The sequence below is a fragment of the Alligator sinensis genome, unplaced genomic scaffold (assembly GCF_000455745.1).
Source record: "Alligator sinensis unplaced genomic scaffold, ASM45574v1 scaffold71_2, whole genome shotgun sequence".
NCBI classification, from domain to species: Eukaryota; Metazoa; Chordata; order Crocodylia; family Alligatoridae; genus Alligator; species Alligator sinensis.
Window position 1 is genome coordinate 918,111 of NW_005842632.1, and position 7,215 is coordinate 925,325.

Consider the following 7,215-nt stretch of genomic DNA (forward strand, 5'->3'; position numbering starts at 1 on the left):
AGGAGACCATATCACCATACAAAATCATAGGCTGATGATAAATTGATGAAAACAGCTCCTGTGTTATCTTGCACTCTCACCACAACACAAATCCAGAAAACAATACATCTATGACTATCACCATTAAAAATCAGGATGTATCTATGATAAATGTGTATAAACTTCCAAATGCCACATAGATTCCAAGCATGATGCCTACCGTTAACCATCCAGCAGTTTTCGCTGGTGATTTTAAAAGCTATCATATGGCTTGGGGTTACATAGATGACAAAAACTGTGGAGAACAAGTCATTGACTGGGCAATGACCAAAAACCTGCTCCTTCAATTTGTGGCTAAAGATCGAAGCACTTTCCACTCTCCACGATGGAGAAAGGATGCAAACCCTGATCTGTGCTTTGTCTCATGTGATACCCTGGGTGAACCTCTATGTGGTTCAAGAACGATATTAATCAATTTCCCAAACTGTCAGTACAGGCCAGTCCTGATACACATAGGGGTTGAAATTCCAAAAATAACATCCTTTCCCATGCCATGATACAACTTCAGAAAGGCTAATTGGGAAAGTTTTACTAAGAACATTGAGCTCACTGTTTCTTGGATTCCACCAAAACCAGAAAATTTTGAGTGCTTCACCAAGCTTGTGTTCAAAGCAGCCCAGTTACACATCCCCAAGGGCTACCCAGCAGAATACACTCCATGCTGGAGTGAACAAAGTGAATCTCTGTTCCAGGAATTCTTGGCCTCAGGAAACCCAGAATGTTGCAAAGTTCTCTTGAACTCACTCAATGAATCCAGAAGACAAAGATGGACCAAAGCAATGGAGTCATTAGATTTTACACACTGAAGCCATAAAGCTTGGAGCCTCCTGAGAGATCTAGGAGTAGCACTACCATCACCAAGACAGACCATCAATATATCTGTCAAAGCCATCAAACTCAGAAATGCTGCTGGATGGAAAGACCTCTATAGAGCACCATACTAGACAGTAAGGGCTTAACTCCATCAATCAATGACTAATATTATACTTAACTATTACTGATATATAATAAATACATTAAAGGTAATAAAACATTAAAAATTTAATTTAATTCTGAAAAGAAATTCTATATTTCAAAACTGAGAAATCTGAAAGAAAATTGTTTTGACATCAAACTATTGTTCCCTATGGAAAACTTTTAAAGTTTCATTTTTTTTACTGTTTGTTTTGACAAAACAGCATATTTCATCCAGACACATACTGAAATAAAAAGGTTTTGACAATCTCTACTTTCTGACTTTATTTGCATATACTATTGTAGTATCTGAGTGCATGGCTTTTCCTGTTTCTAAATAAATGTGCCATAGGTGAACAAGGTTTCTCATCATTGATTCAAATCTTACAGCTATTTTTAGTCAACAAAATAGAGCAAAGAATCTATTTTTCAACCATAACAACATTTTCTGCGTTTAAACTAATGTACATTTGATAATGAGCCTCATCAAAACATCAAAGAAACAACAAAGGAATTTAAAAAATGTTTTAAAGAGTTTTTTGGGTGTTATTTTTGGTTTGGGATTTTTGTTTGTTTGTTTGTTCTTTGCATTCCAGATCCTTGCTGAAGGAGAGAAGTGTGTTTTTAGAAGTATTTTAGCACATTTGCTTCCTGAAATAGAGCCAAAATTTTGAAGTTCACATGACTGTTGTTTGTGTGTGTCTTCAATAAATCAGATTTGCAGAACTATAGCAGTTTGCATGTGGTAATATGCAGTTTCTGAAACCTTTGCTGATCAACGTGGATAAATTACAATAAATAAGTTGTGTCATAGTTCATGGATCAGACCTTTCCCCTGATGTTATAAAATAATGAATTTGCAGAAAGACAACAAATCTCCATAGAGCTGTTTAATTTTGTGTAAATCAATTTTTGTGCAACTATTGATGGCTACATTAACATTTCTTTGCATCCACAAAGTTTCTCTACCAGTTTTCTGGCAGCTAAACTTTGCTAGATTGTCAAGTGGTTCTAGAAATGTGTATACTTTTCACTGAAATGAAAGTCAAGATGAATCATGAAAATCCCAAATAATCTTCTGACAGATATTTCCAGTAATCCTAGACCTTGCAATAGCTTTCTTTTTAAATGTTACTATTACGAACATTTCTAACGTGTCATTCTGTATAGCAGGGGTCAGCAACCTATGCCCCCAGCTGGATCCAGCCCATGAAAATGGAGCTTCAGTGATATGCAGTGGTTGCCGGGGGGGGGGGGGGGGGGGGGGGAATCACCTTCTTCTATGGAACCAATTTCTGCTTATGGTGTGTGGGGGGGGGGGGGGGGGGGGGGTTGGCAGCAGTTGCTTTCCCCATGCCAGCATAGGGAAAAGCAATGGCTCGGGTTTTCCCCATGCTGATGGCAGGGGCATTCCCCCATGCCAGCAACAGGGAAAAGTGGCAGTGGCATCTGGGTCATAGCACTGGCCTTCCTACCTACCAGTTCACCTCTGACTCAAACCAGGTCAATCCAGCTAGCAGCCTTCAAAGCTTGTCGACTGCTGCGCTATAGCATCCATGGGCTGCTGCACTATAGCATCCAGATGTGCATGGCTATTTGGTTCCTCAGGGACAACTAGCATCGGCACACCTTGCGCCGCAGATACTTGTTCCTGGAGAACACCCATGCCACGTGTGCTTCGGCGTGTGGCAAGTTACCACGGAGGTGGTAGAGAAGGCTGGGGTCAGCACTGTACAAGTACAGTGATGGACCATATCTGTCTTCTAAAACAGGACTGTCCCAACTTCTGGGTGGCCAGGGACTTCATGCTGCATGAGCTGCACACTGCACAGGCCCCACAGGCCCTGAGGTGGGATGGCTGGATGCGGGATAGATTGGGAAGCCAAAGATCCTAGCCACAGCAGCAACAGGAATGATGTGGGGGGAGGAGAGGGGGGTCACCATACACAATAGGTTGGTGGCACAAATTCTTATTCAGCCTAACTTCAGGCAGAAACTAATTTTCTCTACTGTGAAAACTCTTCAGGATCCACTTGGAGAATCAGTCAGGAGCAGGCAGTAATGTTCCACTGAAATGCCTCTGCATTAAAAAGCATGCATTAAGCAGGGGTGATCAACCTGCAGCACAAGTGCTACAATCTACATTACTTCTTGAAGCATAAGATACCATAATTTTAATCTATAGATGCAATGAAATGTATCTTAAAAAACAGAAATGTTCCAATTCACTAAATATTACTTTTGTTTTCTAGATGAGGACTAGATAAATCCACACTACGGAGAAGTGTGGCATAAAAAATATGTGATAATTCTACTTCTTCAGCTATAATAGGTAAAACCCTGACTCCACTGAAGTCAATAGGAGTTCTGCCATTGACCTCAAAGAGACCCAAGATTTCACCTATAATCTTGCAGGAATCTCACTTGTGGGTTTTAATTCCTCAGTACAAAACTAGTCCAACTCCGATAGCTCTTGAGATGTGTTTAACCTCAAGGTCAACAACAGTGGAATACAACACGAGCCAGATCCCCTGGTGGCCATTGTACATCATCCCCTGCTGAGTATAAATACTGCTGGCTAACAATTCAAGTCAGTTCTTTCAATTAAGTGGGAGGAAAAGCTCCCAGAAATAAAAGCCAGTTCAACCGAAGATAGAAAAAGTATCGTACAGAATTGTGAAGATCAAGGCGTATGAGAATAGAAAGCCTAAAGAAAGTTTACTCTTCATACTGTGAAGAGAGGGGGATAAAGGACTGTATATCCTACAACAGGAGATATTCCTGGAAATAGAATTACAAGTTAAGTAATATTCCTTTCCCAAAAAGAAACATGTACAAGATTCTAATTCCTGGAGGGTGAGCAGCTTGAAGGATATTCCAAAAGTGAAAAGAAGTTAATGGTACAATGAAAGCTATGCAACAATACAAACAGAGAAAGGTTTTCAATTTTTACTCTTTTAAATTAAATATCCTATTGACAGCATGCAAAAAACTACAATATCTATTTTAAGAGAAAAGAAAATGGGTACCACTACATGGGAAGAAATACTCAATCAACAACTAACAAGCACCTCTGGTTCTTTAGCCCTAAAATGGACTAAAACACTCCGTGATGTTGAAGTACTGTTAACCCAGGTGCTGGTACACAGAGATCAAAGCTGCTGCCCAGAGTACTAGACCTATAGCACCAAGGTCTACAGCTATGCGACTAATAAAGAGACTAATAAAGGCAATTTTTCTGCACTGAGATGCAGAAAAAGCACTAATGCTTGCAGATGTTAGACATATATGCACCAAAACTATTGCAGAACAACAGCAAATTATTTCAAGAGACAAGAGTGGTAAAGAAAAAAAAGAGCAAATGTGAAAGTGCAGTAAATGTCTGCTGAAGTGCCAGAAACAGAGAGGAAAAGAGAAATTTATGCAGGACAAGGGGTGTCATCTGCTGAACAAAGGAAACCTGCCATATGTTCAGCCCCACTACTGTTGCCTTCAAGGAACCTAGAGTTAAGAGAGTTTTTCCACTTCCAAGACCCAGACAACCTGGAAAATTGCATCTTAACAGAAAATTCAGATGTATATGAATGGAAGACATGTTAATAAATTGTTAATAATAATTGTGGTAGGATAGGACTTTTTCATTGATAAAAACACGCGTTAAACGTACCAAAATATTAATACCCTTTCTATTTTCACTACAGCAATTAAACTAAATTACAAGAACCTGATACCTTCTATTGTGATTAAACTGATAATGAGCTAAAACACTGACATAGGAGATTAAGATCTAGCACTCCAGCTATCAAAATGTGCCTTTTGTCTTGTAAACTTTCCTTCATCTTATTTGAGTCCATGAAATAAGCTAATACAAAGTATTTATGACCTCTGGTATTTTAACATGGATTTTAAAGACTATTTAGTAATAAATATATAGCTGAGTCTTTTTTAATCAATTTTTTGAGCTCTTTAAATAAGACAGTGAAATTACAATGACTTTGGAGTAATAACAATTTTTGCAGAGGCCACCAATTGACTGAGATTAAAACCTAAGGCACTAACCATATATGCTTCAAGGTGCAGTTTCATATACCACCAAGAGATGTCAACATTTATAAGCAACTGACTATATTTAAAAATCAAAGTATAACATTACCATATTTACCCGAATCCAAGATGATTTCAAATTTAAGATACCCCTCCCCCGCAATAATTAATTCTATACATGGAAAATGTATTCATTTGTTAAAACTTTCCAGGTATAAAACATAATTATGGGAGGGTCATCTTAAATTCACTCCCCCTTCCCCCACTGCTGCAACAGGAAAGCAACAGGGCTGTGCAAAGCTTCAGTCCCTGATTCAATTCGGTGGCTGAATCTCCAAATCCAAATTGAATCAGGAGACCCTTTAATCTCTCTGAATTGAATCAGAACTCTCTGAATCGATCTGGAGAGATTTGAAAAGATTCGGCAATTCGGATATAGACACAGCTTTAAATATTTTATCTACACACCTCAAGGTACCAGGTGGCTCGTAAATGCTGCGATGGTGGAGCAGATGGAGCGTCCCACAGGAGCACAGGGGGGTCCCCAGCGCACTTGGCAGCAGATCCGAAAGTGGACAGAAGCACTTCCAATCCACTTCCGGGTTGTCCAGGGAGCACTCTGGGGGTGAATGAATTGGGGTGAATTGGGGTGACTGCCATGGGTCCCATGCTTTGGGGGGCCCCCACAGAGCTGGGTAGAGTGGCCTTGTAATCTTTCTGAGTAACAGCAGGAAAATGTGTTCTTCACATTCTTATTTTAAAATGTCAAAAGGTTCTGCATATAAAAGAAAAATATTTGGTGAATTCCCTTTTAAAGGGTACATCTCCCTGAGCAGCAAGAGGAGGAAAGTGGCCTGTAAGCCACATGTGAATGAAAGCCTGTAAGCCATGCAGCAGCTGAATGAAAAGAAGCAATTCGGCAGGCCATAGCAAGTTAGATCAGTTATAATAGTGTTCTTTGTATGCTCAGCAAGAGGGGAGAATATTCTGATCAGGATAACAGCATCAGAAGGGAAGTTTTCTTCCACAACATGAATAACATTACATATGGAATTGCTGTATTAGCTGGTTAAAAACTAAGCATATGGAATGCCAGTCTCAGTACAGAACAACCAGCTAGGAAGGGTAAGCCAATGATCCTAAAAAACAGTGGCTAACCCTTCATCTAGAGTGCAGAAATATGAAAGCAATGAGAAGAATTTTGCTCCATAAAAACTTCATTTCCAAGCCAAAACCTACAAATCACAGCTGGATTCCAACTGTGTGATGCTTTTGACTTAGTTTGCTTATATGCCCATATTTCATAAATCATATAATAATTACTTCTCTCTCTCTTACAGTGAATTTTATTAATTCACTAACCAATCTTAAACTTAGGAGCACTAACATTTCAAAAATAAAGTGAGAATTTTTAAACAAGAGCTAATAGAACCTTAGTCCTGTAGCTCTTTGCTCAAAAAGCACTATTTATATTTTAAATAAACTAGCAACATTTTCAAACCTGTCATAAAATTAACAAATGTTCAATGCAATAAACAGTGGTTAGGGTAAGAAAAAATACACTATATCTTTAATGAAAATAACAAATATGATGCTGTTTATCACCGTTTATTATGAAATATACCTTTAAGAATATTTTTATTCTTATTATTTAGAAAATCTTTTGAAAAGTCCATATTTTTGTTTTAATATAAATCATACTGAACATTTTCTTTTAAAACACAATTTTAATTAAATGAAAAAAAATTCTGATGGTACAATTGAATTTGTTTCTCTTTGTACAGATAGAAATACTTGGTCAAAAATTAAAAGGGAACAGTTCTGGTTATATGAATATTTATTTATATTTGTTACCAGAATTGTAAACAACTGGAAGAATACATATACATTATTTTCATTTCCATTGTTTACGTACATTTCCCCCTATGACTTCAGGTACTTCAAAGATCTTATGAAGCTAAAGATGTGTCTGTGTTTTCCAGGAAACTGTAAATTGATAAATGGTATTTAGTCCATCATCAAACCTTTCCCTCCTGTCACTCACCCATTCAAATGCCCATCTTAACCTCTGCTCCTCAAAGGATGCATCTAATTCCATGCATTTCTTTGAGTACTATGATTCAACCAGTTATGCACCTCCCTTAGTAGTTTCATTAGATTGTATTTCCTTAGTTTACC